Source organism: Eutrigla gurnardus, assembly GCF_963514095.1.
Source record: "Eutrigla gurnardus genome assembly, chromosome: 4".
NCBI classification, from domain to species: Eukaryota; Metazoa; Chordata; class Actinopteri; order Perciformes; family Triglidae; genus Eutrigla; species Eutrigla gurnardus.
Genome location: NC_139918.1, coordinates 4314676 through 4338897, shown reverse-complemented (window position 1 = coordinate 4338897; position 24222 = coordinate 4314676). Strand labels below are relative to the sequence as shown.

The window sequence follows — 24222 nt, the reverse complement described above, 5'->3', positions numbered from 1 at the left end:
GTGTGAGTGTGATGACAGATGAGTTCTTCTGGTAGCTGAAGAAGGTTGAATCTGCAGACAGGGAACAGCCAGGTCCTCCTCACAGATCGTCTGTCCGTCTGTTTATTTCAGGTTAAACAACACAACAACACTTACAGACTGAAACAATGTGTGTACAAATAATAATATAATTGAACTGGATAATAATGAATACAATGTATGTAGTTGTATTACTTTTACACTTATTAACACTATTCAAGTTAACAAAGTGTGAAGATAATTACAATCAAAACAAACCTTTGGATACAAACCAACAGATCTCAGAAACAGCAGCACCGTTCAGGAACAACTACACTACTTGTCTAGTATAAATGAGTTTTCAAATTTACAAGCTTCAATTTTTAATCAGAGTGTATTTGTCCAATGTTTTCTGATAAAATTGTAACTTTCAATTCAAAAGTTAAAATAGTAAGCAATAGTTGTGTAGCAATTTTATGTTCAAATCAATTTTGGAGAAAAACAATTCTCTTAAGCTTCAATTATTAATTATGTAATTATACAGTATTTCAAAAAATTGAATATGTTGTTCAATTTGTAAAAATAGTTATATTTTTCAAAAATAATGAATTGCAAATTGGAAAGATCCAAAGATCTTTGGTTCAGAGGATGGGTATAGAGATAGATAGAGATTGAGAGCAGAGATCTCTCAGAGTTCTGTTCAAAGGTAGATCAGGTTCTTGGATTGAGGAGAGGTAACAGGAAAGAATGAGCACGAGAGAAAGAGACTCTCAAGATTCCAAAAATAGTCAAGATCAAGGCACTTTTCAACCAAGAGACTTTTTCAAGATTTCAGTTATTCAAAAATCCACTTATTCAATTATCCAAGAATGGGCATGGGACCCGCGCCCGAATCATAGTGGGTATAGATAGAGTCACAATGTTTGACAGATTAGAGGGATAGACAGGTAGAATGTCACAATTTAGACAGAGGGGTAGATATGACAGGATAGAATGAAGAGCCAATATTTAAGTCAGAGTGGATAGAAGATATACAAAGATCGAAAGCCAATATGATAGGGGAGAGGAGAGGAGAGAGGCTGGACAGCCGGACCTGTAAGACAGAAAAAAAATAATACATTAGACAGTTTCAATGTAAGAAATCAAATGAAGTAACTTCTACCCAAAGATAAAATATCAGTAAAAAGGTGTCTTCACATGAACAGTCTAAAAACATAATCACTAACAAATAACCCTATTATTACTACATTTCTGGTTTTGCCAGATTTATGTGAAAGACAATGGTGTTATGAAATGCATCTAGTCAGTGGGCTGTTTTACAAGACTCAGTATATCACTGCCACTTTGGTAAGTGTGTATAGGCAACATCCACTAATTTGAAGCTCAGTGCTGAAATTCAGCATTTCATTCATGTCTGTGAACTTACTGTTGAGTCACCGCAGGGTTGCTGACACTGATGGTCTGCAGTTAGACAGGGAGTAGGGGGGTAATGAAATAGCCTCTTTACTTTACTTTTAGTATTATGTTTCAATTTGTAGTCTTAAGAGCTCTTTATCAAGACTGTAAGATTTTATATTAATTTAAGTTTAAATAAACCTTCAACCTTATGCACTCAAGTGCAAGTCACGATAACTAGAGGATACATGTTCATCAACTACCTATTTTTTCCTGACTAACGACACTATGATGAGATGGCAGCACTGTCATTTAACGTTAATTGTGATGATAATAAACGGTCATATTCTTTGACGAAAAAAGACGAGGCAAAAAAAATGTAGTTTAAACCTTCCGTCTTTTCTCCCTCTCTGTGGCTTGTCCCTTTGTCTCTCTCTCTCTCTCAAACACACTCAAGTGGTGGGTGAGAGTGTGACTGACCCACGTATCACTACTGAAGGTGTTCGGAGGACTCAGGAGTTACTGCAAAGCTGCATCGTTCATCATTCAACCAGGTGTTAGAGTGGGCCGGAACAGTACCTTCAGTTAATAAGTAAATTCATCTGATCAGCAGGTTTATACATGTGTTTCATTCTGCAGCACTCGCTGTAGCAAGTGTCTGTGGTTAGTTCAGGTGTCTGTAATAACAGTAGGGCAGTGGAGTGTCTGTTATCTGAACTGCTAAAGTCAGCTGAACAGGTAAACTGGACTGAAATGTTTTGGTTTTCATCAACTAAAACTATGAAGAATAAAAATGACTAAAACTAATTAGCATTTTCGTGAAAACACTAATCTAAAATAGCCCAAATGAACACTTTAAAGTATACATAATTATATTATCAAATAAATAATTATTTTGAAACAATTTTGAAGCAGAAATAATTATAAAACATTGTGTACATTTTACATTTACATGAATTAAATCAGTTTGCTTGTAAATGTCTTCTCGTGTTCCTTTATTAAGCAAAAAGCACATTAGTTAATTTAATTATTATTAATTTTCATTGTGCACCACAAAGTTTTTTATTTACTCCTAAATTTTTCTCCTTAGAAAATTATATTATTTTTCTTTTTTTTTAAATATGTGTAAGGGCTCACATTCCATGTGGACCTGGGCATGAGGCAGAAAGAGGTCATTCTAAAATGTAAATCAAAGAAATATCAGGTTAGTGATAGCAAAATCAAAATCCATGTGTGTAAACTTACACTTCAGAGTCACCAACAGGGATGTCTGCAATTAGAGACAGGAAGGAGGGAGAGAGAAAGATTATCAGTTTCAGAAGCTACCTCATGATCTCACAGCTCATTTCAAGTCGCACTACTATTTCAAGAAAGCTAAAATAAGGATCTACAGGAAGTCCTTCCTGCCTGTACAACCAATCTTGTCCGTGTCAAGACAGGGGGTCAGGAGGTGAAGCCTCACTCTTCACCCTAACAGACTTATGACTGATATAGACACTCCCGTCCACTCATACAACTATCACCCTTTTTAAAATTAAATAATCTGATTAATAACTGCACTATAACTTTACAGTACAATTGGGATTTGAGGTCCACCTTACACATTTAGCGTAAACATCCCTGTTAAGCCCACCAAGTCTGATTTTCACACACAAAAAAATAAAAATACTGACCCAAGTGAGAACATGGGTTGAGAACCATATTGATAAATCTTACCTCTTACTAGCTAATTTCATTTAGTCTCCAGTCCTGTCATATAGCCTGTAAATGCCCTTTGAAATAGGCGTGACCAGACTTTTTGCTGTTATCAATGCAGAAAAAACTATTTACAAAGACAAAACTGTAGTGGAAATTACTCCTGAATACTTCATCTTTCAGTACATGTTGTCTGTATCTCTATCCTATGCTTGGGATTTGAAATTGGCCAACATTTCTGGTGTAGCCAGCTGGTTGAAAGTGCAGATATTTTTATGAAGACTTCTAAAGAGCAACTGACTGAAATAAAAACAGTTTGCAGATTCAATACTAATGTTCGAAGGAGAGGACTAGTTAATGATTCAATTTCAGCATTTACAAATAAACAATACATGTAATTGCAATTGTGCTCACTCACACTTGTAGTGTGTGACAGCTAGAACTTGCAGATTTTGCATCACTGATATTTAAACATAGGTATTTATTATTAAAATTAAGGGAAGTCATAATATTTTGCTATTTGCACATGACATTAAAAACAACTTTATAAAAAGTAGTATTGAAAAGTATTAATTGATCGTGCAGAGAGGTCATTGACAGTGCAATTGCAGACGGTATTTTTGTTATTGTCCACTTTAAGCCTCCCAGGTAAAAATTGTAATTGTTTTACATTTAGCAGTATTATAATATAAACTACCCATGTCAACTATACATGCCTAATCATGCTTCTTGTCATTGTAATGAGAACAAATCAAGAAAAGAATGTGTACGTATTAGCCTAAATGTGTGTGAGAGTGGCTCTAAAATAGCAACAACTTGACCACACAATGCGTGCAGGCTGCGCCAACAAATCATCTATTGCAGTTTTACACTATAAATGTTCTAAAAATACCTCTGTACTATTTATATGTCCTAGAAGTTCCCAGTGAAAGATGCCATACCAGTGTTTTACCCCTTCAGAAGCAATTACATAGGAATTTTATATACTGTGATATAATACCATGACCATCTATGCTTTGGTTTACACAGTGACAGAAATTTAAGACCACACCTGTAAGCTCCCGTAATATTCCCCACCAGTATTACTAAAGTACTCTTTCTTTATAGGACCTTTAAGATTTGCAATAATCTGTTCAGTGCATGCTGCATTCAATAGTCACAGTAAACTAAATAAAGGCAAAGCGTGATTTCAATCATGTATGAATGTTTTTTCTAAACAAAATAAAAAGATGTAAATTATTAAACCATTACCTACAGTCAATTAATTTTCAGGTAAAATATTGCTTTACTTACCAAAGTGTAGAGATCTGTGAATGTTCTGTTAAAGAGAAGAAACAATGTGACAAACTCAGTGAGCATGCATCTTTTCCATGTCAACTATAGACATCAGGTCCAGTGTGAATTATCCACGTTGCCATGTTCCACCTCGTCTAACATAAAATAGAGATAGTCTGGCTCTAAGTCACAACCGCAATATCAACATAATAAATATAAAATAAATATGATGTGCTTGAATGCAGCTTACACATTAAGACAAAATATCTACAGTAGAGCCTGCATACAGTATAGCCTGTATAGTAGATAGATAGATAACTACTGTTATTTAATACCAGCATTATTTATTCAAGCTCACTAAGGTTGGCTCATTAGTGTGCAGTGTTTCCCCTAGAATTTTTTTCAGGCCCGGTGGTACCCACCGAAAAAACCCTAAACAGACGAGACGCGTGGGATGGTGTATTGGTGCAGTTGGATTAAGTCAGGTGGCACAGCAAGCAGTCTGCAATTCTGCAATTATTATATTTGCATTCAACATTTTTGTTCAACCAGAGTGTATTCAAGGTTTTCAAGGATTCAAGGAGAGAGTGACTTATTAAGGTGCCGGTTGATGGAAATTATCCAAAATTAGGGTCCGGAAAAATATGGCTTGAAAATGAGGAGCATCACATTAATAGCTACAGATACTGTAAAACGTCATATGAGTGCATATATTGTCTTATTTTATCAAGTAAAATATAATTTATAGGTTTACTCAACAGCTTATAGTTCATAGAAATTCAGGTAGAAATAGGTTAACTCAGAGTTCCACAGCTTATCAAAAAACAATCCTTATTTCATTAACATAGGCTGCCTAAGGGCGCGATCAGTAGCGTGCCTCGGCACGGGGGAGCATACGTCAGTCCGACGGCCCAAAAGTCCGACCGCCCATCTCTCCGACTACCCATTAATCCGACTTTTCTAGGCCCATTGGTCCGACTGCCCATTGCTCCGACCAAAATAATCTCTGTATTCCGACCAGGGTTTAATCCGACCATCCAGAATTCCGATTTTGGACCGAACCGGCTCTGGGTCAGTTTGGAAAGGCTCGAGGCGAAGGAGATTCACAGTCATGGTTTAAATGTGAAGCTCCCCACTGCGTAAAAACGCAGCGCAGCCAGGAGCTGCACCTCAGGGCTGAGGGCAAAGTTGCAGCGGGTTGCTCTCTGGATGTGTGGAGACAACAGAGTGATCAGCCGTTGGATCTCCGCACGGGCCAGCCGGTACTTTGCCTCACCAGCCCGGTCTGACAGCACGTCCAGTGGGGAGAAGTGCTGATGCACGTATGCATTTATGGAAACCGTCTGGCTTCGCGCACGGCGACGCTGTTGGTTCGCCGCGAGAATGTGCTGTATTGCAGCCATGGACTTTGGCTTTTTCTTTACTTTGTTTTTTTATGTGTAGTACTATAAACTCATAGATGCAGATGTGTGTGGAAAACTTAAACCTGTAATTCAATGAAACGTTTTTTTTTTTTTTTTTTAGCGCATTACAACATTGAGAATTGTTTGTTCTTGTGGTTAATTGTAATATCCATTACTAGTATGATCATGTTTTTGTTTAAAATAGGGTCTGTGAATATCATTTCCTCATTTATTGATGCAGTCATTTGGGTACTTAATGATCAGTAAAACAAAATGCCTCGAGTCCATATTTATGTTTCTTCAGTACCTATGGCTGATGGTTTGACTAATTTTAAATAAAATATTGCCCACCCCTGTGTTATTACAGTAACACTGGTGCACGTTGTGCGCAAATGATGCGCTGAGGTCCGGGTTGTTAGCGGAGCTCTCCATGGTGCTGATCGGCCTCCATGACGATGCGTCGCACAACAGGGCCAGGCTGCCTGGTGGAGGTGAAGAAGGCTAGCGAGGAGCTGGAGATAAACATGCGGGGATGGGTTATCATGATGAAACAAATGTACGCCACCGTGAGTGACAGCAGAGATGAGGAGTTTGCCGCGAGTGCTGGTTGGATAAATCGTTTCCTCCGCCGCAACAACTTCACTTGCAGAAGACGAACAACTATTGACCAGAAGGATGCCAGAGAATTCACCGAGAAGCTGGAGAAGTTTGTGACATTTTCATCCCGGATTTTTGAGAGGAAGGAATTAAACGCCTGGTCCAAATAAACGCCTGGTCTGTTAAGTGATTGAAACAAATAAACGCCCCGGCTATTATTTGGTATTTTACGGTATGCATTAGTGTGTTTTACTATTGTGCATTTCCTTTTGCTGCAATAAACATTTGCTTATAAATCGTGATACAATGGAAACTGGTAAAAACAAACGTGTAAAATTACAGAAAGGAGTGTCAGGCTGGGAAGTGAAGTTTTGCTCAGAGGGAGAGAGAGCGGGAGACTGTTACTGAGTTTTATATGTTAACATCTGATTTGTCAGTGATTTATGATGCTGTGGTTTTAAGGAAATTATATAACAACCTCTGAGACCCATTGTAGCGTATACGCTACAAATAATCATGTTTTCTTTAGAGCGTCACAACTCCGTAATGGTTTACGCTAGAAAGATGCGGGTTATTTCCTCTTAAACTAGAGAAACGGGGCTAAACAACGGTACCCTGCTTGCCCATGTGAGCGATTTATTTCTGACAACAAAACGAATGCGTAAAGTTGTAAATATGTGACTAGATGTCTCCTTGTTTCCGCGGCGCATTTCTCCGTTGTGTTTATGTATATCGATCATTGTTTTTATCCGCCATCTAGCCAAAGTCCATGGCTGCAATACAGCACATTCTCGCGGCGAACCAACAGCGTCGCCGTGCGCGAAGCCAGACGGTTTCCATAAATGCATACGTGCATCAGCACTTCTCCCCACTGGACGTGCTGTCAGACCGGCTGGTGAGGCAAAGTACCGGCTGGCCCGTGCGGAGATCCAACGGCTGATCACTCTGTTGTCTCCACACATCCAGAGAGCAACCCGCTGCAACTTTGCCCTCAGCCCTGAGGTGCAGCTCCTGGCTGCGCTGCGTTTTTACGCAGTGGGGAGCTTCCTGGAGGTGGTGGGGGACGGCACCGGCCTCAGCAAGGCATCGGTGTCACGGAGTGTGGCAGCTGTGACACCGATTCTCCTGCGTCGTGCCCGGACCCACATAAAGATGCCCACCACACGAGACGAGGTCCGCTAGGTCCACCAAGGGTTCCACGCAGTGGCTGGGATCCCCCCGGGTGATCGGTGTGAATGAGACTCCTCCGAATCCAATCAACGACTATTCGGGGTCACCTCTAGTGTTAACAAAAGTCAAAACTAACGGAACAGCCTACCCAGCACCCCTCAAAACAAACTCCAGTATATGGTTATTGTCCCCAGCACTTTTCAAAATAAACTGACGCCCTACTTCTGCAGCCGTCTTGTCTGTGGATTTCACTGAACAAAATGTCATGCAGAGATTATAATTTTATTTTTTTTAACTTTAGTTTCTTTTGGATTTTTGTGCGTATGGAGCCGTTTTGGTCCGTGTTTGTAAGTCTTTTTTTTCCTGGATAAAAGTTTCTAAAGTTGCAACAGTGTGTGATTGAAATCCACCACGGTCTGCTTCCCGTTCAAGGCATCTCCTCCTTCGGATGCCGAGACTTTGTGTTTATTAATTAAGCTTTCACTGACTGTATCACATCTGTGCACATGTCTTAAAAAATAAAAGGAACAGGAGCAGGACCCACGCACTTTTGACTACACTGTGGCGCCGTCAAAATACAAGTTGATATCTCAGTCTATCCTGCTTCTGGGCCGGATTAGTCGGTCTAATACACTGTCGTAATTACTGGGAGTCGTAACACCGGGCATACTTAGGTCGGGGAAATGGGAGGTCGGACTAATGGACAAAAAAATATAGAAATGTATGGTCGGAGAAATGGGAAGTCGAAATTTTGGGTAGTCGGATAAATAGAGAGTCGGACTAATGGACGCAAAAATTAAGAAATGTATGGTCGGAGAAATGGGAAGTCGGACAAATGGGAAGTCGGACAAATGGGAAGTCGGACAGACGCCATGCGCCCCCTCGGCACGATAGCCCCAGGGGGGTCCCCCGCGGCTTTGCATTCACACTGCTCCAGCCCAAACGGGCTTTGGCCCGTTAGCCGGTACGTCATCACGTCCTAATACTACACACACATGGCTTGATGTTGTTTTTAAGGAGCGCCGTCTCTGCATATATTTCTCGACAACGCTCGAATGTCCGCACGAGCGGATCTGTGCGAGCAGGCAGCGCGAGGAAAGCGGATTTTGGACGGAGACACAGCGGCATTTTTCTTATAAATGCACCGGTCCGGTTCCGTCACCGGTCCGGTTCCGCTCACACCACGAGTCTGAAGACTGCAGCAGCTTATCAAAATACAGTGTCAACTTACGTGTTTTCAAAGTAGAAAGCGACATCGTGGTGGTTTAACGAGGCAGAGCGGCATCAGAACAACATCAAGCCCGTAAAGTAGGCTACACGAAGAAGAACGTAGCGGGAGCACGCAGCGAGGATTGTTGCGGCCGCGCGTCTTGCGGAGCAAATCTACTGTACTGCGCGGAGGCGCTCCTAATGTAAATGATTAATGAGTTATGAATGAATTGATAGGTGGCTTATTTTTGGCGTATTGATTTTTTTTTGGCCTGGCTGTAGGTCTCCTTATACTGGCGGCCCCGCCAGGCCTGTACAATTTTAGGGGAAACACTGGTGTGTAAAACCTCTGCTTTATGTAGATTGGCCTTACATGCACATTCAACAATAAATTAAATTAAAATTGAACTCTCCAGTGTAAAGGTTAGTTAGACAGATAGATAGAAGAGATCCCTGGATCACATTAAACACCCATGGTTGCCTTAAGTTACCTAGCTGAGTGCTGCTAACAGCTAAAACTGCTGGTTAAAACTGAGCCAGAAACACACATCAACAGAATTATCAGTTAGCTTGTTACTGGTTAATTTTTTTTACATGTTCCTCTTTCACATTCATGTCAGGATAGATAGTGGAATTAGTGGAAACAAATCTTTAAAAAGAAAAACGAAAATAAAATAAACCACTAACCAGTTGTTTTGTCAGGTACCATGGCTAAAGTTATCATTGGCCGCTATGCTAGCATTAGCATTGTTGCTAATATTAGCTAGCCAACAATATGCTTTACTCAGCTGTGTAGGGAAAATATTTTACCTATACATTCATGTTAGCATGCTGCATGAGTTAGAAACCACGTGTATAACTTAATAACTGTAATTTTCACTGCTTAAAACATTAACATTAGTATCATTAGTTGGGAGAGAGGTTGAGAGTGACTCACCATTCAAGACTCAGCACAAAATGGCGAAGCTCCTGTGTTGCGCAGCAAACTTTGATTGAGGCGTTCAGGGGAACTCGGAAATTCTGGCGTCATATACAAAATACTTTGAAAATCGGACTTTACCTTTTATTTATAGACATTGCTTTGAATGTGTTGAATGGCTTCTATTTACGGTAATTTTGACTGGTGGCTGGTCAATACTATGTGACTGCTGAGTCAGTAAGTATGTAAAAGCAGTGACATTTCAAAGTGGAGCATGATAAAGAGGATTTGAAGGTTAAGGAAAAAAGCTAAATATTTGAAAATAATATTAAGAAAGCTGAATATGTGCCAAAGTATGAAAAAGCTGAATAGCCGAAGAGAATATTAAAAAAGCTGAATATGCAAAAAGTTTGAAAAAGCTGAATAGTTGAAGAGAATATTAAAAAAAGCTGAATATGCAAAAAGTTTGAAAATCTGAATAGCTGAAGAGAATATTCAAAAAGCTGAATATGTGAAAAGTATGAAAAAGCTGAATATGTGCAAAATTATGAAAAAAGCGAAATATTTGAAAATAATATTAACAAAGCTTAATATCTGCAAATGTATGAAATAAGCTAAATAGCTGAACAAATATGAAAAACCTGAATATTTGAAAAGAATATGAAAGAGAAAAAAATGTTGAAGACACATTGAAAAGTCCTTAAAGAGCTGAACATTTTCACATTTGAATGTTCTTTTTGTTTGTAGTATTAGTAGGGTACTAATAGAAGTAGTAGGAGTAGTAGCAGTAGTAGCAGTAGTACTAGTAGTATTAGTAGAAGTAGTAGCAGTAGTATTAGCAGTAGTACTAGTAATATTAGTACAAGTATTAGTAGCATTAGTAGTAGTAGAAGTAGAAGTACTACTAGTACTAGTAATATTAGTACAAGTATTAGTAGTATTAGTAGTAGCAGTAGTATTAGCAGTAGTACTAGTAATTTTAGTACAAGTATTAGTAGAAGTAGAAGTACTACTAGTACTAGTAATATTAGTACAAGTATTAGTAGTATTAGTAGTAGTAGAAGTAGAAGTACTAGTAGTAGTAGTCCTAGTACTACTACAAGTAGTGGAGGTAGTATCAGTAGTAAACTAGAAGTAGTACTAGTACTAGTACAAGTACAAGTAGTGGACATGGTATCAGTAGTAGGCTAGTAGCAAAAGGAGTAGTAGTACGAGTAAAAGTTCAAGTAGTGGACGTAGTATCAGTAGTAGACGTAGTAGTAGTACTAGTACTACTACAAGTAGTGGAGGTAGTATCAGTAGTAGGCTAGTAGTAGTAGTAGTAGTACTATTACAAGTAGTGGACATAGTATCAGTAGTAGTACTAGTACAAGTTCAAGTAGTGGACGTAGTATCAGTAGTAGAAGAAGTAGTAGTAGTAGTAGTACTACTACAAGTAGTGGAGGAAGTATCAGTAGTAGGCTAGTAGTAGAAGTATTAGAAGTAGTAACAGTAGTAGGCTAGTAGAAGAAGTAGTAGTAGTAGTAGTAGTACTAGTACTACTACAAGTAGTGGAGGTAGTATCAGTAGTAGGCTAGTACTAGTAGTATTAGTAGTAGTACTATTACAAGTAGTGGACATAGTATCAGTAGTAGGCTAGTAGTAGTAGTACTAGTACAAGTACGAGCAGTGGACGTAGTATCAGTAGTAGAAGTAGTAGTAGTAGTAGTCAGACAGACAGAGAGTGAGACAGAGAGAGATAGACAGACTTGTGTATACATTTTAAAGTTTAAATGGAGTTTCTAGGTGAAAGTATACCTGAGCAGACGATGTTTGACAAAAAAAACTACAAATCCCACTGACTGCTCCTGTCTGCCGCTCCTGTCCGCCAATCAGAGCACACCTGCTGTCACTTCTAAAGATCAAAGCCACAGAGATCAAAGCCATCTACGCGCCTGTGTAACTGTCTAGAGCCTGTCTCTATTCCTCCATTTCGGAGGGTCCGAACAAAAGCTTCTCACGCTCACACCGAAAGTCGTATTGCCAAAATGTTCGCACCATTAGCGCTACAAGACTCTGCTGAAGACACTGATCACTTTTATTTTTTCCTAGTCTCAGAAATGTGGACGCTAGGGCGAGTTAGAAATGCTGCTCATTTCAGGTTTCTTTGAAAATCTGTTTTTCACTTTGTATGGCAGCCCATTGGGAGAAAAAACCGACGTGGCCGCGCTTAGAGGTTGCTAGTTCAAATTCTGTAAATCTCATAGAGTTTTTGAGCACATGGTGAGAGACAGGACAAGTTTGTCTACAAAACTGGAAAATATCACGTGTGTAGTGTGTAAATTGTGGCCGGGAGGAGTTTGGAAAGAAAAAAAAGCTGAAGTATGTCGAGGAGCCCTCACACTCTAAGCGATGATGTCACCCACTCTAGCACGCGCAATACACACCCATTATAAACTCTGATGAGGTCTGAAAAAAACATAAAACATAAACTGTGATTATATAAAAACTGTAAAAGATATCAAAAAACTGAGCAAGAGTTTTATAGTTCAAAGTCTTGTAGATTGTTTAAAGTTTAAATGGAGTCTGTAGGTGGAAGTATGTGAAAGTATTCGGAGTTCAAAGAGGAGGATGTTAAAGAGGTTTTTAGTCTGATCTCCATAGGAATGCATTGAAAAAAAAATATGGAAAAGGCTGAATATATTAAAAAGTATGAAAGGTAGAAAAAAGGTTGAAAATCAGCACAAAAGAGCTGAAAAAGCTGAACATTTTGATAGTTGAATGGTTTTTGTAGCTGAAAGTATGCAGAAGATAGAGACGACTGAAAAAGGTACGGAAGAATAATAATAATAAAAAAAATAAAAATAATAAAGATTAGGATAACATAGGTTGGAAATGCTTTAAAGCATTTCCACCAATAATAAGAAGAAACACGTCGGATTTCAATAGGTGGCTGTGCTTAGCACTGCCTCCCTAAAAACACGCAGGATAACAATAGGTGGACCTACTGTTTGTCTCTGCAAACAGTAGGTGGCTGTGCTTAGCACTGCCTCCCTAACTAGGAAAAAATCCTATGAATAGCAATAGTGCTCGGGGCTTCGCCCTGAGCACTGGTCCCTTCAGCTTATAGCTGTAGGGGCCAGTGCTCGGTGCGATTGCCCCGTGGCCCTAATAACATACCAGTTAAAACCTCGCTCATTTCAAGACAACCAGACCCACTTCCGGGTTAAATCCCGCCAATTTCTGGGTTAGGCCCCGCCCACTCTGAGTACAGATACAGATAATTCATATGGTTAACAGATACAGATACAGATAATGCTGTACTCGCTCATCCCTAGTATATAGATATAAATTCACATGTTGATTCAATTAGTTGCATTAAATAGTGTTTGTTGTGATTATGTATTGCATTTAAATGTGCCTGGAACTGTGGAAACCTGCCTGTGAGGTCTCGGTGACGTGTGCGCACTGCGCGCCGTCAGCCAAACTTCCACTCCGCCAGCTGTGATTCGCATTGAATGAATGGACTTTATTTACGCCTTGCGCCGAAAGTAGACCAGGTTGGAGCTGGCGAGCTTTCAGCGCAGTCTTGGCGAGGCTTTTTGCCACGAAACTTCCGCTACGCCAAGCTGAATCTGTGACGCCTCCCCCTGCTGCGCCGCCACACCCATCTTGGCGCAGGCGATCCACCAAACTGCCAAACTGACGGTGCGCACGGCTGCGCGGGTCGAAACTTGCATTGCGCCGGCTCCGCCACCCTGCGCTGCGCCACGAAACTAGGGCCCACTATGAGGATCTACGCTCAGTTCAATGACTGTTACTTTTGTCACACTATCCTTAGTTCAGAGAGATTGTGTCTTTATTTTGTTAACTTGTGTTACATCCCAAAAGTGAATAAAAACGCTTGGTGAAAAAAATTACTGAATCAATCAATAGAGCTCAAATAGAAACCACTATCACTTCAACTACCTCTCCAACCACTACCACTCCAACACAATACAATATTACAACTTTATAACTAAATTAAAACTATACCTACATAACTACTATGTTATCACATTGATGTTTTTTACAGTGCAAAATGCATGAAGTACACTTGAGTGGACAGATAAATATATCTTTTGTAGATATAAGAATGTTTAGAATGAATGATGACACCTGGAAAGTGTATGTTTTATAATCATGTAATGTGTTCGATATTATAATCATGTAATGTGTTTGATATTAATCTATCCTATCATCCTCAGACAGCGGCAGAGCAATAGAAGGTCACAATCAAGTAAAGGAAATGCCATGAGACACTCATTGTAGAGCACGGACTCAGCCGGATAGAGGAAGTTCATGACCTCATACACTCTCCATGAACGTATTTAACCACAATAGAGGAACAAAAACAGCAGAAGCTTACACACACATGTAGTCAGCAATTATAAGTTCGAGAGATACCAGTCTAAGCCAGACAGAGGAAGACGCACAATGTATGGTAGACGGGCATAAGTGTTTTCTTCGCAGGACCGGAAGATGAAGTCAGCAAGCGGAAGAGGCCCCAACTCTCGGGACAATCCCTGCGTCCATCATCTCGAGGACAGAAAGAGGAACTACTCAGAGGAGGAACAGCAACTCAAAAATACACATTTGCACGCATAAGCATGACACATAGCCCTGCCTCTGTAACAGTATATATTCTGGAGCAGATAGAATAGACACCAGAACTTCTTGCCTCTGGTATAGAGCACTGTGTTGCACACGGCAGCTCTTAGCTAGATAAGAGACTTTCTCCAGACGTCTGTATCATCTGATGTCCATCTGCAAATAAATGCCTGAAGCAATGGTGCACTAAAGAACCAACGACTCCGCTGTCTTCGTGATCCTCCTGCAGAATCTGAACAACGCAATATAGACTCTGTGAGGTCCTTCTGATTGACTAACTTGTGAACAAAATTCCTACAGAGAAACTTGGTGACCCCGACGTGATTCTGACAAAGGAGGACAGATCAAAGGAGCAGCGGAGGTTGGACCGGTGACCATGCGGAGTCACCTGGGCGCCTCCCGACACGTCTGACAGTCTCCACCGGGTACCCACCGTTTGAAAGGTAAGCAGTCACCTATTCTTCTTAGAAAGTAAAGACTGTGATTTGGCCATAGATTCTAAATTTGGTGGAGAAAGTCAGCATGTTGTCTAGAGGCTAGGTTTAATTTGATTAAGCAGATGGACTGAGGATCTTTTAGGAAAGGTCGACCGCCGATCCGGGATCGGTAAAACTCTCTATAAAGGCTCTGGGAGCCAGGCTCTGGGAGCCAAGGGAGGAGTTTCTGGATCATGAATCCAGAAAGGTCCTCGGCGCATAAACGGTGCTCAGTAAGACGTTCTGGGAACGCAGAAAGGCCGGAGGCTAGAAAGACCCTCGAATATACATTGGACATAGGACCAAAAGCGCCACAGGGGGATAGCCCCTAGGTGAGCCTAGAAAGCCACCTATAAGCTCTGGGAGCTAAAGGTTCTGGGAACCAGGTTCTGGGAACCAAAAGATAAAGGCTCAGGGAGCCAAGAGAGTAATAGAGAGTAATATTGTAATCACTCAGTAATATTGTAATATAGGGGACTGTTGTGTGGGAGGTTTCGAAGGTAACAGAGAACACAGACAGATAAAGTGTGAGAAGGTTTCTGTAATGGTGGATACACCCAGTCTGTAGCCGCTGACAGTGAAACACTGCCAGTAGAAGCTTGTTGCAGACATCACAGAAAAGCCTTGAGTTTAAACTCACCACTGGTCTTCTCTTACCTGGGGGTACATAAATAACAGGGCTGTGACGCTTGGTGTTTGATCAGTAAAACTAGTGGCTTATGTTTTCACACCGCTCTATCAAGGTAGAGTAGAAGGTTGTGTGAAGAAATAGCCATTAGGGACGCGATCCACTGATCAGGCTATAAGTGTGTGTAAATAAATAAAGGAAAACTATGAATAGTACATTACAGCGAATAACCATGGCAGGTCCAGGGTTTGGTTGGGAAGAATATTGGAAGAGAGTAGTTGAACAGACTCTGTCTGGACAACCAGGTCATAGAAAGAAAAAGGAGAACTATGAGGAAAGGCTAGAGGATGTGAAAACTCACCTGACCTTATGCAAGGGATGGGGTGAGGAGGAGCCAGAAAACCCTTATAATACTGATTCAGGAAGAGGAGGTCAAGGCGCAGAGAGCAGTCAGGGAATATCAGAGCAAGAATCTAAGCAAGTTATGGCATCAAAGGAGGGGACAGAGAAAGGAAGGAGAACGGTTAGAGGAGTGTAGAGCAGACCTACATGCTGTAGGCATGGCAGCAGAGATAGTGCAGAGACAAAGAAAAGGGAGGAAAGAAGGGAAAAAGACAGACTTTCCCCCACCGTACACCGGCTCCACCGACCTGATACGCACCAAACAAACAACTGCCGATGGTTGAGGTCCACGGGAGAGCACAAGTGAAGATCACAAGAAACAACGATCAGGGTCTGGCAGAGGCAGTACAGGGCGGAAGTGAAGATGAGAGGGACAGGATAATGGAGGTAGAACGAGGAAGAATAAGAAAAGCATACGAGAGGGAACAACAAGAAAGATATGAAACAGAGGTACAAGAACTAAGGGAGATAGAGTCAGAAATAGAAAAGGCAGCACGAAAGAGGGAGAGAGGAAAGGGAAAGAAGGTGAAGGATACAGGGACACAGGAGATAGAAGGGAAAGAGGAGAGATCAGGATTGCCATTCGGAGAAGCAGCACCCAGACGCACACACCAGGCCAGACCGGCCCCCGTAACGAATAACTCAGACCCAGACTCAACCGACCAAGACGACAGAGTAAAGGCACGACACCGCCATACAAAGGAAAAGGGAGAGTTTAAACCCAAAAAGATCCACCTGAGATTAAAAATAGAAAGCTCGGACTCAGAGGAGTCTGACGACGCGTCCTGCCTTTCCTATAGCCCAATGAAAGAAAGCCACCCATGCCAATCAGACCGAGAGGGATGGGGGGAAGGCGTAAGCCACAATCCAATATCTTCTAGGAATGGGAGTCAAGGAGGCCCAGATTTCCAATGCGCCTTGGTACGAGGACCGGGAAGAGGGCCACCAATATACAAACCATTTAGCCTTACAGACAAGGAACACATGAACACACAGCTACCACCACTGAGTGAAGGAGCCAATATGTGGCTACAGAAGTTAGCCAGCCTAACTTTAGGAACAGAGCTCACAATGGGGGATGTTACAGGCCTTATTGGTCAGAAACACGGGTTGGGGACAACCAATCAGCTGGACACAGATGCCGGTACCACGGGGGTACCAGATGAGGCTCCATTAGTCCAGCACATAGCCACAGTTGGCCCCGCAATGAGACAAAGGTTCCCACAACAGACCAGTCAACATACTGTGGCATTTGTCAGAAAAGAAGGGGAGGGACCAGCAGATTATGTGGAGAGGTGTAGAAGAGACTGGCAGGAGAGATCAGGAATCAACCCTGGAACGGATCCCTTACAGGGAGCCATGTTCAAAACAGCAGTTATGAAAGGAATAGATAAGGAGGTACAAGCAAAAATGGAGGACGATCCTCGAGCAGACACAGAACCCCTAGTAGTGTGGATACGTACACTCCAACATCACATGCGCAGAGCAGATGAGAAAAAGGATGCCGCTAAAACGGAGGTAGAAGGTCTTAAGCTCCAACTGACTAAACTACAGCTAGTAAAAGCAAGGGAAGAGGTGACCACTCAGAAAAAGGCAGGAAAAGCAGGGAACCAGATGAGTCAGCTGCACTCAGGGCAAGCTCCAGAGAACCCAGCCACAGGCCAATATTATGCAGGACCCCCTCTCCAAGGAGGACCATGGGGTCCCCCGCAATCACGATGGAGAGGAAGAGGCAGAGGGTTTGCCCCCAGAGGCGGATTTGGAGGAAGAGGCCGGGGAGGATCAGGGTTCAGGGGAGACGGGTGTTTTCTGTGTGGGAGTAAGGAACACTGGGCCCGAGATTGCCCCCAGGGCCAGAGGGGACCACCGGGAGCAGGTCCACCGCAGCCACATGTGCCACCATCAGCACAGCTAGCTCCAGGGAACCAGATGCCTCAAGGTGTGTGGTATCCAGACCAATACTAGGGGTGCCCGGGGTCGGGAACAGGGGGAGAGGCTGACCCCCTGTTGAAAGGAGAAGTGGACGGACACCAGGTAGAATTTCTAGTAGACACTGGAGCAACTCATTCGACTCTGACGCAACCCCAGTTCGGCCACCAACTCTCCAATAGATCCGTACCTTGTGGGATTTGGAGGACAGCCAACACCACTCCCTTTTACCGAACCTCTCCCTACAAAACTGGCAGGCTATCGGTTTCATCAAAGCTATGTATATTCGCAGCAGTGCCCTGTTCCGCTACTAGGAAGAGATGTCCTAGTCAGGCTGAAAGCATCTATACTCTGTGGGCCTCTAGGAGTACAGGTGTATTTCCCAAACGGGACAAAAGTGAATTGTTCAGAGACAATAACATCACAAAGGAGTCATGGACAATGGGTGTTAGGTGAGAATACTGACCAGCAGAAACAGTCAGCGGATGTCTACTGGGCACGGTTGGAAGAAGACCCCAACCCACCGATCACAAATGTCCTGAACCTATATCAACAGTGGAAACCATGGATCCACGCAGTACATCCGTATGAACCAGTCCCTGATTCCCCGCATTGTACTCTCCTCTATGACCGCACTCAAACTGAAGAAATTTACGAGGAAAAATTTTGAGAAATAGAGGGTTCCCCTTGGATGCTGAGCTCTGACTGTATATATGTCTCAAAGAAAGGAGTTGCAGCACGCGTATTGCTAACCGAGAAACAAGCGGAGTGGTACCTAATGGGCAAGACAGCAGAACCACATATAAGTCTAGCCTTAGGAGCAGGCACCCAAGCCAAGGACTTGGGGCCGATGGTAAAAATGGCATCCCAATTAAAGGACTGGGAGCAAACTTCCATTCCAGCAGTCACATACTCTAAAGAAGGACAGGTATATAGGATCACACATCACACCACATCTTTGTCAGAGCTGGAGAAAAAAGTAATCACACGAACACATGGGAGAGAAAGTACAGATCATGAGAAAACGGAGAAAATGTTAGGACGAATACCTAGCGCAGTGTGGGCACAAGAAAAAAACGACGTAGGACGGTGTGAACCTCCGGAACCACCAAGGTTCAAGAGAAAACCAGGACCCCCAGTGTGGGTACCACAATACCCCACTAATGAAAAAAGCTAAAGCAACCATAGACAGGACAGTAAAAGAGTTAGAACAAAATGGAGTATTGGAACCCTCCACTAGCAATTGGAACACCCCTATTTTACCAGTTCCAAAGCCAGATGGCACCTTTAGAATGGCACATGGTCTCAGACTGGTCAATAAGAGAATAGAAACACCCCCTATTCCAGTCCCAAATCCACACACAGCACTCGCTGAGATCACTAGAGAGATGACTCATTTTTCCATGGTGGATTTGGCAAATGCATTCTTTTCCATTCCTCTCGAGCAGGACCTAAGACAATACTTTGCGTTCTGTACGTGTACGTGTTTTCTTCGCAGGACCAGAAGATGAAGTCAGCAAGCGGAAGAGGCCCCAACTCTCGGGACAATCCCTGCGTCCATCATCTCGAGGACAGAAAGAGGAACTACTCAGAGGAGGAGCAGCAACTCAAAAATACACATTTGCACGCATAAGCATGACACATAGCCCTGCCTCTGTAACAGTATATATTCTGGAGCAGATAGAATAGACACCAGAACTTCTTGCCTCTGGTATAGAGCACTGTGTTGCACACGGCAGCTCTTAGCTAGATAAGAGACTTTCTCCAGACGTCTGTATCATCTGATGTCCATCTGCAAATAAATGCCTGAAGCAATGGCGCACTAAAGAACCAACGACTCCGCTGTCTTCGTGATCCTCCTGCAGAATCTGAACAACGCAATATAGACTCTGTGAGGTCCTTCTGATTGACTAACTTGTGAACAAAATTCCTACACTTTATAGAATAAAGATAAAAAAAAAAAAAAAATTAAATCTTGTTTTACATCCCTAAAGATGTATAAAAACACTTAGTAAAAAAATCCTGACTGAGTTTATCATAATTCATGCATGAGAGGGTTAATATAGGTGGTAATGTAATCAGGCACAGACTGTTTAAACTGTTCTAGAACAACTAGATCACACAGTTTATCAAATGTTTTCACACCAGATGAGGAGCACCAACGATTAAAATGTGAGATTAAATCCCGTGCAAATTCCACATGTGTTTGTTTCCAAGTCTTCCGCCATCCCCTAAAGTGTTGGCTATAGGCTTCAGCAACTAACTCATAAGCCTTTAAGACAGCTGATTTTACCATGTTGTAGTCCTTACAGTGCTCTGTAGATAGCGCAGAGTAGGCTTCTTGTGCTTTACCTGTAAACACACACACTAACATTAAAGTTCTTTCCTCATCAGGCCAGCATCTTGAATCAGTGACACGTTCAAACAAACAAAAAAAAGCTTCTGCATCATTTTCATTCAACTCTGGCAACAACCTCAAATTACTGGTAACATCAAAACGTGAACCAGTTGTTTCCACATTTAAAGCAGATGCAGATATTTTACCCTCCTTAATTAATGCCAGTTTTTGCAGTTCCAAATCCAATTTCATTTGTTCCTTTCTATATTTAATTTTTGCCAATTCCTTTTCATGATCCAATTTCAAAAGTGGCAATTCTGTTGTTCAAATGTTAATGCAGTCATAGAAGTACTTACACCACTCTCACCTCCCCCATCCATCAGCACACCACACTCTTGCAAGTTAGCCTTGATGATACTCTTCAGGTTTTCCTGTGTCTGTTTGGGCTCAACTTCCACGGAGTAATGCTGAGCAATCTTGATCAACTGTTCCTTGGTGCACTGCTCCAGCAACTCCTCAGAGGGAGACATTATGATGTCCTCCACAATGTTAGCCATAATCACTAACCAAATCTAGTAACTGAGATAATCAAATTGAGGTAAAACTACCAAGCGTTACATTATGCAAGAAGTGGACAAAAAAACTGGAGTCTCCCCATCCTAAACTTGACCAGTAAAAATGAACTAACTAAACTCATCCCTAGTCTTCGGACAGGTACCGGTGGTGGGTATTTACTCACTATAACTGTTATAAGAATTTTGTATAACCACATGATTTTAGTGTCTTTTGTTTATGTTAGAGCTTTAGGGGTCTCAGTATTTTTACGACTTTAGCATCCACGGTGACCTCTGAGGTCACCATCTTAGGAGGCCTCATGCCTTAAAGCATATATTGAACTGTTAATGACTTTAGTATTTCCACTAATGACCTGAACAGGGCCTCCTGCAGAACAGCTAACCTTTATCAGGGGCCCTGTGCACATGATGTCTTGTATTACATGTTTTCAATGACGCGTTCTCCTGTGCCTTTAAAAGACTCAAGTCACAACAGTGATTTGAGCACTTCCTCTGTAGCATCCTCACACGTTGTTGCACTATAACTGCTCCTCTTGTACAAGATTAAAGTCAGACGTCGACTTTACTTATGTCTCCGATCTCCTCCTTGGGTGAATTTATTCGTTTACGGGAAAATTCTTTTAACATTTGGCGCCCAACGTGGGGCCCAATATCTGTTTCTCTTCTCCAACTACCAGACCTGAACACCTTGCAAGGCGGGCCCGGCTGGAGAGGAGAGCGGTGACGGGGTCCGAACGTAGGAGGAATCTGAGGTTAAAGTCCCAAAAGCGCAGCTAGGTTAAAGTCCTTGGGTTAAAGTCCCAAAAGTGCAGCTAGGTTAAAGTCCTTGGGTTAAAGTCCCAAAAGCGCAGCTAGGTTAAAGTCCGTGGGTTAAAGTCCCAAAAGCTAGGGTTAAAGTCCGTGGGTTTGAGTCCCAAAAAGCGCCGTATAGTAGAATCCAGGATTCTCAACTTGCCGAGAATAGGGTTTTACCAAATAGGAAGGAAAGGTTTCTACTCATTTAGCAAGACACAGAGAACTGTGTTGACGAAAGTCGACCAGTTACAAAAAAAAAAAAGAGAAAGGAGGGATTCTCCTATCGGGGTAGTTTTGATTAGGAGGGAGTCTTGCTAAGTCAGTAAAAATACGAGGTCATGCACCTAAGAGTACTGGGTCTAAGAACAGTATAAGGTACGTCTTTGGACAGACGAGACCTACTTTGATCCCTTCCTTAGAGTACTGGGTCTTGGGGCCAGTATATGTCTTTGGAACGACGTGAACTACTTTGATCCCCCAGGCCGCCTGAGTTTTCAAAACCGCGCTATCACTCAGGTAAGACAAACTCAAGTTTTTTTTATGTTAATTTTTTTTTTTATTGTTTGTTAAAAGTTCGTCTATAATCTATACAGAATAAAATAGAATAGAGTGAACTAGATAAAAATAAAATAAAATGGGTAATAGCCATTCGTGTTGCGGCCGGAACACGGAAGCTGAGTATAGAGAAAAAGCAAAGTATATGCAAAGGAAAGATGGTTGTTATAAGAATTTTTTATAACCACATGATTTTAGTGTTTTAATGACTTTAGTATTTCCACTGATGACCTAAACAGGGCCTAAAGCTATCCTGCAGAACAGCTAACCGTTATCAGGGGCCCTGTGCACGTGATGTCTTGTATTACATGTTTTCAATGACGCGTTATCTCACAACAATGATTTGAGCACTTCCTCTGTAGCATCCTCACACGTTGTTACACTGTAACGGCTCCTCTTGATCAAGATTAAAGTCAGACGTCGACTTTACTTATGTCTCCGATCTCCTCCTTGGGTGAATTTATTCGTTTACGGAAAAATTCTTTTAACAAAACTTCAAAACGTTCATCTCATTCAGGACATTCCCGCTACTTCTTTTCTCATTCATAACATTCAGAAATTCAGAAATATTCAACGTTTTACATCATTTTTTTAACATTGAAGTCAATGAGTGGAACATTCAAATTTGACAAAATTCCGTTCATTTTCAGACACATTCAACTGCTCACCATTCATTCATACATTAACCTAGAAACTCCATTTAAACTTTAAAATGTAGACCCAAGTCTTGTGTATTAGTGTGTCAATCCACGTTTCAATAGGTCACATAGTTTCTGAGCAATCACTGTTCAATGACCATGATCGTTTTGGGAGAGATCATGAGATTATAATGGGTGTGTATTGCACGGAACTCTCCCTGCTAGAGTGGGTGACATCATCGCTTAGAGTGTGAGACCTCCTCGAAGTACTTCAGATTTTTTTCCTTTCCAAACTCCTCCCGGCCACAATCTTCACTCTACAGACGTGATATTTTCCAATTTTGTAGACAAACTTGTCCTGTCTCTCACAATGTGCTCAAAAACTCTGTGAGATTTACAGAATTTGAACTAGCAACCTCTAAGCGCGACCAAGTCTGTTTTTCTCCTCATTGGATCCAATGCAAATTGAGAAGCAGATTTTCAAAGAAACCTGAAATGAGCAGCATTTCTAACTCGCCCTAGCGTCCACATTTCTGACACTAGGAAAAAATAAAAGTCATCAGTGTCTTCAGCAGAGTCTTGTGGCGCTAACGGTGCAAAAATCTTGGCGATAGGAGTTTCGATGTGAGCGTGGCAAGCTTTTGTTCGGAGCCTCCACAAAGCCGGAATGGAGCGATAGAGAGAGGCAGAGAGAGGCTCCAACGCAGTTATACACACCCACCAAGGGCCATTGCTATGGTGACAGCACTCTGGGGCTCTGATCTTTATAACTGACAGCAGGTGTGCTCTGATTGGTGGACAGGAAGGAGCAGTCAGTGGGAAATGTAGTTTTTTTAGTCAAACGTCTTCAGCTCAGCCATACTTTCACCTAGAAACTCCATTTAAACTTTAAAATGGAGTCTTTCTCTCTCTGTCTCACTCAGAAGTGATAGCAGGTGCGCTCTGATTGGCAGACAGGAGCAGTCAGTGAGAGTTGTAGTTTTTCAAACAATACATAGTACCTAGTAGTTCTCAGTACTTGAGTCTCAGTAGTACTCGGTAATACTCGGTAGTACTTGAGTGACAGCTGAGCTCGGTGACATAGTACCTAGTAGTAAGCCGAAATGGAGAGATAGAGAGAGGCTTGAAGGCATTCATACACACGCGCCGAGGGCCGTTGCTATGGTGACGGCACTCTGTGGCTTTGATCTTGAGAAGTGAAAGCAGGTGTGCTCTGATTGGTGGACAGGAAGGAGCAGTCAGTGGGAAATGTAGTTTATTTAGTCAAACGTCTTCTGCTCAGTCATACTTTCACCTAGAAACTCCATTTAAACTTTAAAATGGAGACACGAGTGGTGGGCTCTGATTGGTGGACAGGAAGGAGCAGTCAGTGGGAAATGTAGTTTTTTTAGTCAAACGTCTTCTGCTCAGTCATACTTTCGCTGCGTTCCAGTTATACTCGGAATATCCGAGCTCCGAATCGGAAATTTCAATTGGAACGAGCCCCGAGGTCGGATTTCCTACTCGGAAAGTCAGACGATCCACACAAGCCCGACTTGACATTTAAAGATGGCTGCCCCGGTTGTAAACAGTAAGTAGAAGCTCCTGTAATAATCCT

The 24222-nt window shown here is 42.0% G+C and overlaps 2 long non-coding RNA genes across 3 annotated transcripts in view; both read right to left on the bottom strand.

The window, feature by feature from the left end:
- Positions 1-24222, bottom strand: part of LOC311011713 — a 354053-nt gene that overhangs the window by 70412 nt on the left and 259419 nt on the right. The window lies entirely within an intron of this gene.
- Positions 190-9702, bottom strand: LOC311011712. Of its 2 annotated transcripts, none has more exons than XR_014596933.1 (4): positions 9679-9702; positions 4381-4405; positions 2638-2662; positions 190-1090 (listed from the first exon to the last, which is right to left on the bottom strand). It is a non-coding gene; the product is annotated as an uncharacterized lncRNA (long non-coding RNA). The 2 variants fall into 2 exon arrangements; XR_014596934.1 differs by lacking the exon at positions 9679-9702 and adding an exon at positions 8764-8806.